Source organism: Bufo bufo, chromosome 9 (genome assembly GCF_905171765.1).
Source record: "Bufo bufo chromosome 9, aBufBuf1.1, whole genome shotgun sequence".
NCBI lineage: Eukaryota > Metazoa > Chordata > Amphibia > Anura > Bufonidae > Bufo > Bufo bufo.
The window spans coordinates 52,168,594-52,182,547 of record NC_053397.1 but is presented as its reverse complement, the minus strand read 5'-3'; positions in this window follow the sequence as shown (position 1 = coordinate 52,182,547).

Sequence of the window (13,954 nt, the reverse complement as noted above, 5' to 3'; positions counted from 1 at the left end):
CAGTCTTCAAACCAGTTCCTTGATCTGAAAAGATTTGTAATTGTATATAATAAAAAATTTAGCACACGCCCCCTGAGCTGCAGAAGAAAATACATTCCCCTTGAGCTCTCAGCTTGATATAAATCTAGCAGAGCAATGAATGGGGAGATCTCTGAATCCATGAGGTACAGGGCTGGTTATAGCTTTGTTAGAAAGAGGTTGTCATGTACTATATCATGTCTGATTCTAATTTTTTATATTAGTCATGGGATAACCCCTTTAAGATTTGACTTTACTGGAGCTGAGCAGCATAAACAGCCCCCCCATTATTCCTCCTCCACCAACCATTACAGTGGGCACTATGCAATCAGACAGGTAACATTCTGGTGGCATTTTCCAAATCCAGACTCACTTATTAAAGGGTAACTGTCATGTTTTCATTTTTTTTAAAAAGCAGCAATTTTAGCATATGTTACTGCTGCAGCAGCATTATGCAAAAAGCAATCTTTAGTTTCTTCACATACCACTGCTTTCCTTGCTTTTTTCCCTTAGTTACGGCTGTTTAAACATTAACAATATGAGGACCTTCTCAAGATGTCTCCTCTGCCAGTTCTCTGAGGCCAAAACTGCTTTCCCTCACTTCCCATACACACTTGCTGTAGCCAGCAGCTCCCTGACAGCCAATCAGATTGGATTACTGAGAGACACGCCTCCTCACTCTTCAGCCTAATGCAGGCATGCAGTGTGAAGGACCGCTCCTCCGTCTTCTGTTTATACTAAAAGGAAGACAGACAAGCCCTAGCAACGGTCTTTTAAGGGAGCAGTGGAAAGGGACAGAGGACATTAATGAAAGCTGTTATTATAAGGTAATTACAGATCTTTTGACAATCATTGACAGACTAACTCAGGTATACATCCCTAGCTCTAATAAACTAGCAAATAAAAAAAATATGACAGTTACCCTTTAATCTACCAAATTGGGAACACAGAACACATTTCCACTGCTCCAGAGTCCAGTGGCGGTGTCTATACACCCGTGACAATGGAACTGAATGAAACACCTGAATTCAAAGATTGAGAGGTGTGTCCCAATACTTTTGTCCATATAGTGTATAAGGGAAATGTGAAAGCAGTATAGCAGTAAAGCTGTGCTGGTACTTGAGAAATAGTAAAGGCAGTAGCCTCATGGACACACAGAACTCACATAGAGCATGTGTTACAGGTAGGGGGACACTTAAATTAAAGGGAATTTTTCCCTACAAGTTGCTCAGCCTTCCTAGTGTCTTGGTGACAATTCAGCAAAGTTACGGTATGTTGTGATGTAGACGTAAAGGATGATATAATGCATAACCAGGTGGATAATGCTGCACGGGACTCTGAAGAAGCAGGGTGACAATTCTTGTAGGAGAAATGTTGGGTTTTCACCCAGTAAACCTATTATTATTATGTACAAATGAGATAGGTAACAAAACGAGTAGTCCATGGGAAATAAAAGCAAAACTGCAGAATATGTATTGCCTGCAATCATTTTTTTATACTTTTTTGAATATCCAAAAGATTAACATACATTAAAATAAATTTTACAAAAATTCCTGTCCCCAGGTTTTCACATATTCAATGTAAAATACTTTCAGAAATAATTGACCCAACCCAACCCATGTAACCGCCAGGAAAGAGGAGAGAGAAAATAAAAAATAAAACATAAAAAGTTAGGCCTCTTTCACACGGGCGTTGCAGGAAAATGTGTGGGTGCGTTGCGGGAACACGCGCGATTTTTCCGCGCGAGTGATAAACATTGTAATGCGTTTTGCACTCGCGTGAGAAAAATCGCGCATGTTTGGTACCCAAACCCGAACTTCTTCACAGAAGTTTGGGCTTGGGATCGGTGTTCTGTAGATTGTATTATTTTCCCTTATAACATGGTTATAAGGGAAAATAATAGCATTCTGAATACAGAATGCATAGTAAAATAGCGCTGGAGGGGTTAAAAAAAAATTATAATAATTTAACTCACCTTAGTCCACTTGATCGCGCTGCCGGCATCTCCTTCTGTCTCCTTCTTTGCTGATTGTAGGAACAGGACCTGTGGTGATGTCACTCCGGTCGTCACATGGTCCATCACATGATCCATCACCATGGTAAAAGATCATGTGATGGATCATGTGATGACCGGAGTGACGTCACCACAGGTCCTGTTCCTACAATGAGCAAAGAAGGAGACCGAAGGAGATGCCGGCAGCGCGATCAAGTGGACTAAGGTGAGTTACATTTTTATTTTATTTTTTAACCCCTCCAGCGCTATTTTACTATGCATTCTGTATTCAGAATGCTATTATTTTCCCTTATAACCATGTTATAAGGGGAAATAATAATGATCGGGTCTCCATCCCGATTGTCTCCTAGCAACCGTGCGTGAAAATCGCACCGCATCCGCACTTGCTTGCAGATGCTTGCGATTTTCACGCAACCCCATTCACTTCTATGGGGCCTGCGTTGCGTGAAAAACGCACAAAGAGGAGCATGCTGTGATTTTCACGCAACGCACAAATGATGCGTGAAAATCACCGCTCATGTGCACAGCCCCATATAAATGAATGGGTCGGGATTCAGTGCGGGTGCAATGCGTTCCCCTCACGCATCACATCCGCGCAGAATACTCGCCCGTGTGAAAGGGGCCTTAGAAATTCAATCTTATGTCCAGGGAGACCAGAATTTTTCCCCTGCATAGGGGCAACTCTTCCTTCTATAATAGATCTGTTCATATCATTTAACCAGCTGGATGAAATTCTCCCATTCACTTATCTGAGGGGAGTTTTCTGTACACCAGGGTTGAACCACTACAACTCTAGCAAGCATTAGTATTGTACTAATAAGCTTTTTCCTCCACATCTTTACCTCACTCAGGTCACTGAGGTCACCCAGAATCACAGCCCTTATTTTAGAGGGGCATATGCCTGTTTTAACCTCTACTATCCTCAGCACTTCATCCCAAAAATAATGAGGAACAGGACAATCCCGTTCTCCATATGTAAACCTATAGAGCATACTTGGATTATAGTAAAGGCGGTGTGTGATGTTAAATTGTACAAGCCTATGATTATTACAGATAGAGACCTCCTAAATATTTGTATATAACCTACTCCAATCAACAGTGACCTGATATCCTTACTCCAAATTCTTGTACTTTTATTAAATGTGATATTTCCCACCATATCCCTAATATTTTCTTATACACCCCTGATAATGAAACTCTTTCAATCTGAGTGTTTACAAAATATTTTATACATTCACACCTCTGAACATAAAAAAGTGATTTAGGAGTCATGCACAAGGCCGTTGCCTGGCCGTGCCCGAATTGCGACCCGTAAACAGCTTGACTGAGATACGGTGCGGAACAGAAGCACGGGTCAGAAGAGTGCTTCTGTGGGTTTTCTGTCCGTGCCTCCGCACCGCAGTAGTGCATGCACTACTTTTTTGTGGTGCGGACCGTCGGATACGGATGGCGGACCCCATTCAAGTGAATGTGTCCGCAGACGGTGGCCACACGGTTGGTGCCCGTGCATTGCCGAACGCAATTTGCAAACGTTCGTGTGCATGAGCCCTTAATAAAAGCATGATAAACCTGATTATAACAAAACATCATCATAGTAGAAGTGCGATGTTTCTTCTCAATCTCACTTCCTGAAACAATCTCTCCCTCCTTAAACAACTTTGAAACATATCTGACACCCAAATTGATCCGAAATGAGCAATCTGAAAGAGTTAGAAACTCCCTAATATATTATGCCAATAGAAACAACTCCCAATATCTTTTATAACTTGTGCCAAACTAAGTGTAACATTTTTGGAATAGGACATCCTTTGAACACGATGTTGATCATTTGCTGGAACAGTGTATAACCCAAAATATGACACAAAGTAGACACGCTGCCAGCCTTATCATTATTATTATTATGGATTTGTTATGCTTTGCTGGTGCTTACAGAAGTGTAAACTGTACTGCTGCGGGCAAAGGTCTCATCCTTGTTAGAATATTTCAGACCTTGCTATTTATCACATATGGAAAATATTTAAAACACCGAATAATTGTAATATTAGGTCTCGGAATTGTTTCCCAAATGAGACACAATATCAGAGGTTTCATTCTAGCATCACTTTTATCTTTTTGGTCATGTCCTATTTAATTTCATATGATCTGACCTCATTTTATGGCACAACCGCTATGTGCAATTAGCAGACTTTCCATGATATTAGATAATAGATCCCTTGTGTATAGATCTAAATCATTCTGCTTCTTTTAACTTCCAAGCAATTTGTTTTATAACTATTATGGAAAGCCAACGATGCACGGGTCGCTTTTTGTCCTGTACACTGAAATCTTTTCCAGAAATGGTCCAGACAACGACAGTATAACTGTAATTGTCACCATTAGATCATAGCACCACTTTATGAATGTTGCACAATATGCAGATAAATTACACTTTCAGGACACGGCATATTTTGATTTGTTTTAATTTTCTGTCCACATATTGCTCTTGTTTTTTTGCAGGAGAAGTTGTATAGTCACACAGTTTATTTTACCATAGCTATTATTTGAAAACGGCAAAAAAAATTGTGTAGTGAAGCTGGAAAAAAATGGCAATTCCACCAATGTTTTTTGGATTCTGTTTTTATGACATTCACTGGGCGCTAAAAATGACATGATGACTTTGGCAGCTGAAGGCATCTGTCTTGATCCCATGTTCATATGTGTCCTCATCATGTATGCAAATGAGTCTCTAAGAGCAACAGGAGCGCTGCCATTACACCTAGAGGCTCTGCTCTCTCTGCAACTGCTGTGTACTCTCCATTTTGATTGACAGGGCCAGGCAGTGTAAACATCATTACGCCTAGTCTTGTCAATCAAAATGGAGAGGGCGCAGCAGTTGCAAAGAGAGCAGAGCTTCTAGGTGCAACGGTAACGCCCCCATTACTCTTAGAGGCTCATTTGCAAATAGTAAAACATAATTTTTCTCAGTAATGCGGGTAACATATGAACATGGGACCAACACAGATGCCTTCAGCTGCCAAGCGCACATGTAACAGGTCAGCCAGTGTCATAGGTACAAGTCTGCTGATAGATGCCCTTTAAAATGCCAGCGCTGATTTTCCATGTGTCATTGTAAGTCTATGATGAGAGCTGTGTAGCAGTGAACCATTGAACTGAATGCGGTCGCAGTGCTGCGCTTCTGCCATTCTACGGTTGCGATCACGGCAACTTGTGCTCTGTGACCCCATTCAGTTCAAAGGTTGCATTGCTATACAGTGATGTTTGATTGCCACACGGCCTCAGCCTTTAGACATTTTGGATATAAAGAGGGTCATTTACTAATCAGAAATACGCCTAAATTAGGCGTATTTCAGGTGCAGATGGCGGTGCAATGGTTAGTTGCGACACTATCTGCGACTTTTCCCCGCTCACACCAGGTCTACACCTGTTTTAGACGTAGAAAATGGTCTCAATGTAAGACCGCTCGGAAGCTGTCTACATTTAGAACTGGTGCTGGATGCGCCGAAGCTATGGAGAGGCCGGCGCCTCTTCATAACTCCGGCGGATCCTCCGCCAGCTATGGGGCTTTATTAAGACTGGCATCTAAAACGCCAGTCTTAATAAATGTGCCCCAAAGTGTTTTCACTCCAATGCTCCCAGAGTTGATCTTTCATATTGTTCCTATGAAACTATGTTTTTGCATTTTTTCAGCAACTACAATTCGTAATACAAACTAAACATAAGCAACCAGTATAACTTAATATAAACTCTCTCAGGTCGCTCATCTCGCTGAAAGGAAACCTAGACAAAACAGCAGAGCAGCCTGATTAGTATTTTTACAAAGTGACATCTTAAGTGATTCCACTTAAAAAAAAAATCTACATGACTTAAGCAATGATCTTGAGAAGCAATTACACCCAAATATTCAAAACTGATATAACGTGAGAAAGGAACACTTTGACATGTCTGTGGCCTTGCAAGACATTGCTGCCAGGCATACAGATAAACGTTGTCCCACAATGAACACATTATTATTCATTTCTTCTGGCTGACATCATATCACCAGCCCTAGACATAGAGACAAAGAATGTACTCACACAACCCAAGATGACTAGATATATCTTCCTGCACCATGTACTGATATCTACCGAACTGTAATAACTAGAATATTTGATTTAGTGTTACAGAGGATAAAAGAAGGAAAATGAAGCAACAAATTGCTACTAAATGCAGAATACGTACTACTACTACTACATATTACTACTAATACTAAATATAGAATACCTACTACTACATATTACTACTAATACTAAATATAGAATACCTACTACTACATATTACCACTAATACTAAATATAGAATACCTACTACTACATATTACTACTAATACTAAATATAGAATACCTACTACTACATATTACTACTACTACTAAATATAGAATACCTACTACTACATATTACTACTAATACTAAATATAGAATACCTACTACTACATATTACTACTAATACTAAATATAGAATACCTATTACTACATATTACTACTACTACTAAATATAGACAGGGGTGCACCTAGCTTTTCTGCTGCCTGAGAGGAAAACTGAAACGGCGACCCCCCCCCCCCTCCCCCATTCCAAATCCTCAACTTAAACCCTTCCCTAATGTTACAGGTATACTTGGAAAACATTACATAGAGTGCTACAAAACATACAGGGTAATACAGCACCACCTACCTCCTCTGATGTAGACATTTTCTTACTTTATCTTCTCCATTCAGACTAGATCACCTTTATGATTTATTTCAGCCATGTCTTGTCTGTGCAGTGTTTGGCGCACAAACATTGTCGTTTCTTACTTTTCCATTATCCTCCCACCTTCTGGATGCCTCATCCTGCCACCCTTAATACTTGGCCCATTGTGCTCCCCAATACTATACTGCAAAAACAGTCCTCCTTAAAATACTAGTACCACACAGATACTGCCCCTTCAATAATTACAGGTACACAGCTCCCTAAAAAAATAACTGCAAATACTTCCCCTGACACTTATGGTGCCATAAACATAGCATCCACCAAAAATAATTGTGTTAAGCTGATGCTGTGCTAGGGTGCTCCCCACTGTAACAGTCCTCTGAAAAGTCCCACTAATAGGAATAATTCACTGCCAGAGTGCACTATGTGGTAACACTGTCCACAATAGTAATAATGTCCCTTATTTTGCCCCAGAAGTAATAATGCCCCTGTAGTGCCCATACTAGTAATCATGTTCTCCATAGTCCTCCAATAGTAACAAAGCCCAGCATAATGCCCCCAGTAATAACTCTACATTATAACATGTGCCAATACCAAAAAATGCCCACTTGTTTGCCAGTAAAATAATTCCCCCTTACAATGTGTGCCAGTACAAAAATCCTCCTTTATAACATTTGCCAATACAAAAAAAATACTCCCTTTTAATGACCCCAGAAGAACGAATGTACCCATAGTGGCTCCCTTAGAATGTGTGCCAGTATAAAAATACCCCCTTATTAATGTGTGCTGTTACAAAAATGTTTCTTTATAATGTGTGCCAGTATATAAAGGGCCCCCTTATAACGTGTGCCAGTCCAAAAAAGTTACTCCCTTTTAGTGCCCCCGGTAGAATGAATGTCCCCATAGTGGCCGCCTTATAATGTGTGCCAGTATAAAAATGTCCCTTTTAGAGCCCCCAATGTCCCCATAGTGCTTTTGCCCAGTTACAAAATAAAGACCCCCCCCCCCCCCCATTGTGGCTGAACAGCATTCTGCCAAATAATAAAAATAATACACTTAAATACTTAACTCTATTCTGCTGTCAGCAATGCGGTGCAGGACACCGACCTCTTCTGGTCTGTGCCCTGAGCTGTATGCAGCCCAGCTCAGGCAGCGCGATGATGATAACACCGGCCTCTGGCACTAGGACTAAAGCCTATTAGAGGGAATGGTGGGGCAGGGAGACATCACTCCCATACCCCACTGCAGCATTCAATTGTATCGCTGTCCTGAGAACAGCAATACAGTTGAATATGCAAAGCAGAGCACTTCCACTAGAGAAGAGTTCATTGCCCATAGTCCTTCCGCTGCTCCCCACTTGTCCCTACCAGATGCCGCCTGAGGCAATTGCCTCACGTCGTCTCATTAGTGGTGCACCCCTGAATATAGAATACCTACTACTACATATTGCTACTACTACTAAACATAGATTACATGCTAAGTGCAGTTTATAGAAGCACTCCAACAGTTTTACCTATTGGCATATGCTATTATAAACCATTTCAACAGGACACAGCCTATTTTAATTTCTTCATTTTCATTTTCATCTCCCCGCCTTCGAAGAGCCATAACATTTTTATTATTCCATTCACACAGCTGCATGATGGCATTTTTTTTGTAAACGATTTGTATTTTTAAATAGCATGATTTAATTTACAATGGGTTGCACTGGAAAAAAGAAAAAAAATCTTTGTGCAGTGCCACTGGAAAAAAAATGCAATTCTAACATTGTTTTTTGTCTATACAATGTTCATTGCTCGCTAAAACAAAGGACATGATGATCTTATTCCGTGGCTTACAGAAATACCAAACTGGAATTTTTACTGGTTTCCTGTTAAGCCCTGCTACAGGCAATCTGCTACGGCAGGCCTGTGAGCCTTCACTAGGCCTCAGAATCCCGTAGCAACGGATCAAATCCCCACTATTTTGCTGTGGTGGGTCCGATCTGAGGAGTGGAGTCTTATCGCACTGCACTTGTTCTGCTTTGAGTCATATCTAGGGGCAGCCAGTGATAGATCAGTGACCTAGAACCTCTGTCCACTAACTCACATTGCAGAGACTCTGTATCCTATGTATGGGAGCTTCACACTGCTCTCCCCACTTACTGTGACAGGTTTCTTAGAAGCTAGACCCAGGGGAAGCAGTGGCCTCACTACTGCATGTAATAATATAAGTATAAATATGCTAAAGAGAATTCTGCAAAGGAAACCGCCATTGGGCACATGTGATTTATTTTTCTTAAGCTATTGGTTGGGAAAAGTACAGATGCTAACATCTGGTTCCTTCCTGAATTACACGCTGTGCATGGGGACACATATTTAAAACCAAAAACATATATTTTTAAAAAAATGTTTTCTTAATCCCTTACAGGGGCATAACTACAGAAGGTACAGGAGCCTAAGCAGCCCATGAGGTGTTTCTTCCCATATGAGGAGACTAGTACTGTAATTGAAGTATGATATGCAGGAGCTCTGTCAATGATTTTGTATTGGGCCCCTAGAACTATTCTAATCTGAGAACCTAATATCATCTTGGTACTAAAAAATGCTATATTACAGGGGTCAGTAACCTCTGGCACTCCAGCTGCTGTGCAACTACAATTCCCAGCATGTTCCATTCACATCTATGGCAGTTCTAAGAACAGCCAAGCAAGTGTGCATGCTGGGATTTGTAGTTTCCCAACAGCTGGAGTGCCAGAGGTTGCTGACCCTTGCTATATATCATCATAATTAATAATCAACCTGGATATTAATGCTCTGTGGTTTGAAATACTCTGCACATTTAATTTAACTTTACAGTTTAACCATATCTTACTTGCATATGTCACATTCTTCCACTAGGCTGATTTCTCAAGGAGACAAGATTGTTATTTAAAGTAGTTTCTATAGACCGCCAAGCATTCTTTAGATTTTTCCGTGCATTTCTGGACCACTTTTGAGTAATGTTAGGTAGTAACCAAGGTGAGCTCCAGTCTTTACAGTGAACCTGCAATGACTCATAATTACTTGCGGCCTCCTGAACCTCTCCATTCATATCACATGTATGATGAACCTACACACATAAACATTATAGCATCTATTCGATGATAATCATATCTAGTGTCTCTAGTATCTTCCACTTCCTGGGAGTGTAATATTTTCTATGGTATAGCTTTTATTATCTGTTACCTATTCAAGGAACTAAAGCCTGTATTAGACTTGCCAAGTGTTGGCCAGTTCTTCGTTGACGGCGTTTGCAGGAACTCTTGTTAGCGATGATCTGACAGTGTAATACTGCCGTTGATTATCTGATGAACGAGCAAACGAGCAATCCGTTCATCGAGCAATCCAGATTTTTAAGCAGGCTTAAAAATCATTTGCCAGTGGCAGATCGTGCTGTGTAATCACGATCTGCTGCTGACAAACTGGACAGCATGGGGGCGAGCGATCGAGTGATGGCATAATGATCGCTTCTCCCCATACTGTGGAGGAGATCGCTGCATGTAATAGCAGCAGTCTCCTCTGCTAGCGAGCAAGCGATTGCCGGAAAGGAACACTTTGCCTGCCTGATCTGGCTGTCTAATACAGCCTACAACAAAACAAGAAATTACAAGTTGTCATTGTGAATAGTTTCCTTTATCTTTAAACATTCACCATGTAAGGTAGCATTCACAAACTATATATTTTGCCAAAAACACACATAATAATAATAATAATAATAATAATAATAATAATAATAATATATACAGACTCTACATGGCCCCTGGATTCCCTACTTTTGTATCATTGGATCTTTCAAAATATAGAGAACCTACACAAAGGGCTGTGTTAGCCCAGCTCTCTGCGCTTGCGCTGCTCACCCTACACGCGGGCACGGATGCCGGGCTCCCTCATTCCCTCCTGCTGCTGTGCACCGTGCTGACAAGTGCGGGCAGCAGGTTGCTTAAAGGGCTTCTGTCACCCCCCAAAACTCATTTTTTTCATTTTTGGGCATATTAAAATCCTTATTGTACGACTATTCCCTATATAGTGCTCTTACCTTGTTCTGTGGCTTCGTTTCCTTAAAAATCGAGCTTTTAAAATATGCAAATGACTTCACTACCAGCAAGTAGGGCATCTACTTGCTGGTAGCCGCCGCATCCTCCTTTTAAAAACCGCCTCCTCCTCCATTTGATTGACCGGGCCAGCGAGCGCTCTCCTCCTCCGGCTGGCCCTGTCAGCATTTCAAATCCCATGCCTGAGCCTTACGTGTCTACATTCGGCGCAGGCGCTCTGAGAGAAGGACGCTCGCTTCCTCAGCACTCCCTCAGTGCGCCTGCGCCGACGACGTTTTCTCTTTCGGGTTTAGAGGTGACGTCATCGGCGCAGGCCAGCCGGAGGAGGAGAGCGCTCGCTGGCCCTGTCAATCAACTGGAGGAGGGGGCGTTTTTTTAAAAGGAGGATGCGGCGGCTACCAGCAAGTAGACGCCCTACTTGCTAGTAGTGAAGTCATTTGCATATTTTAAAAGCTCGATTTTTAAGGAAACGATGCCACAGAACAAGGTAAGAGCACTATATAGGGAATAGTCGTACAATAAGGATTTTAATATGCCCAAAAATGAAAAATGAGTTTTGGGGGTGACAGAAGCCCTTTAAACTGTTGTATCTGTGCTCCATGCTGGAGCTTACTTCCTGCTTGAGTCGTGTACTGTTTTTTAGGGCGTGCACGGGTGTGTCTCTCCTCCCTTGTGAGGCAGCACATACACTCCCTCTATTTCCCCAGCCTGTGGCTGGGTTGCAGGAAGTATTTAAAGGCGCTTCCTGCCCCAGGAAGGCGCCTGAGAAATCTTGGTCACTAGCTTGTCTGGTTCCTTGTGTGATTGTTTTTGGAAGTTTCTGCCTTTCTGTGTACTGGATCCTGCTTCTCGATTTAACAGATTTTGCTTGATTGCCACATGCCTCTGACCTTAGACTTCAATTACAGACTTTGCTTGATCGCTGCCTGCCCTGACTGCATCGGAGCATCGGAACAGGGAGGAGGAGACGCCAGGGTTTCTCAATAGGCGTCTCCTTCTCCCTGGCTGCGCCAGTGTCCAATCACATCGAAGAGCGTCACAGCCAGGGAAGAAAAACCCTTGGGGCGATGTTTAAAAACAAACAAAACGTATGGCAGCATCAGTGGAGGGTACCCCGCAAGTACACGTATTTAGCCCCTACAAGTAAAACAGATGAAAGGTCCTTTTTAAGGTTTGTGGAGGCCCTCAGGCAACAAGTAGTGTAGATGCATCAAAACTGATCCAGAAGGCCTCTGAAAAATGAAAGGTGCAATCTAATCAATTGCCATGGGCAAAAATTCCACATTTTCTTTGCACTAGATTTAACTAATGAGCCCCAATGTGTAGGCCCATGCTTCCATTATGTGAAGAAAGGGATACTAATTCAGGAAAACCAAGCTAGAGGTTGTCCATAAAGTGCACAAATGATAATACTACAGAGTCTTCAAAAGTGCATAAGATGACTAAATAAATGACCTTTAGGCCGCATTCACACGTCCGTGCTGTGTTGCGGACCCGCAAATTGCGGATCCGCAACACACCCGCCCGTCCGCAGCTGCGGACAAGAATAGGACATGCTCTATCTTTTTGCGGAGCTGCGGACCCAAAGATCGGGGCCGCGCTCCGCAAATGCGGATGCGGACAGCACACTGTGTGCTGTCCGCATCCATTCCGTCCCCATAGAGAATGAATGGGTCCGCACCCCTTCCGCAAAATTGCGGAACGGATGCGGACCCATTTTGCGGACGTGTGAATGGAGCCTTATAATGACCAAATAATAATGCCTCATTCATTGCCATAAGTTGTAAGTCTGCAAACCAAGCATCAGCCTCTAAAAAAGGCGGTGATGACCCAAAATGGTGGTGACCCTGGGGCATTTGCCTCTGTATCTCGCTATAATATGGCCATGCCTGCCTGGAGTAAAATACACTGAACATAGTAGGGCTAAATGTATTTTCTAAAGTAATAAACAACTTTAGATTTCACACAGTATAATTTCCATTTACAGCAGGATAGAGGAAATGTCCTAACTCTGTCTCTGTTCATATGAGGGACCCATGGGACCTTTGTAATACTTTACATCTTCTATGGTGCTATAATTTGAGGGAATAGTTGGACCTGAGGGCATAAACTCAGTATATGTCACATCTCTTTTTTTGCGTACCCACTCAACATAGAAACTTCTTAACTGCATTAACACTGCTTGAAGAATTTAATAGTAGGGAGCCCTATGATTGTGATATAAAAAGATAAACTACATTACTCACAAAAAGTTAGGGATATTTGGCTTTCGGTTGAAATTTATAGAAAACTTTTATTCTACAGTGATATTATATCATGAAAGTAGGACATTTAAGTAGAAGCATGCAATGCTGATTTCCTAATCTCAAACAAGAGCCAACCCCAGTGCTGGGTATACCCCAACAAAAATGTAAATGTCTCAATAACTTGTCATGTGGTCTTCAGCATCAATTACAGCTTGCCAACAACGTATCATGCTGTTCACAGGTCGACTTATTGTCTGCTGAGGCATGGCATCCTATTCTTCTTGAAGGGCGGCCCTCAGGTCATTGAGATTCTGGGGCACAGAGTTACGAGCCTCTATAAGGCTACTCAGCTGTTCCCTAATGATGCGACCTCAATGAGCTGGCGCATTGTCGTCCATTAAGATGAAATTAGGCCTGTGTTCATGCAGAGGCTCAATGACTGGATTAATGATGTTATTAAAGTAGTATGGGCTTGTCACTGTACCATTAACATAGTGTAGGGCAGTTCTGTATTGACTAGACACACCTGCCCACACCACCACCACCAAAAGCTTGTCTGGTGACAACGGTGGCTATTGCATAGCGATCTCCTTGACGTCTCCAACATCGTTGGCGGCTATAATTTCTGCTCAGCGGGAGTTGACTTTTATTAGTGAACAACACTGAGGCCCACTGGTCCCTCATCCAGCATAGATGGTCCCTGGCCCACGCAAGACGATAACGCCTGTGCCTGGTGGTGTGGTCAGGTACCCTTGCAGGTTGTCTAGCACGCAGACCACGCTGATGTAAGTGGTTTCGAATGGTCTGACGTGACACTTGGGTGCCTCTCACCTCCCTTAAATGTGCCTGGAGTTGTGTGGCATTCATCATCTGGTTCT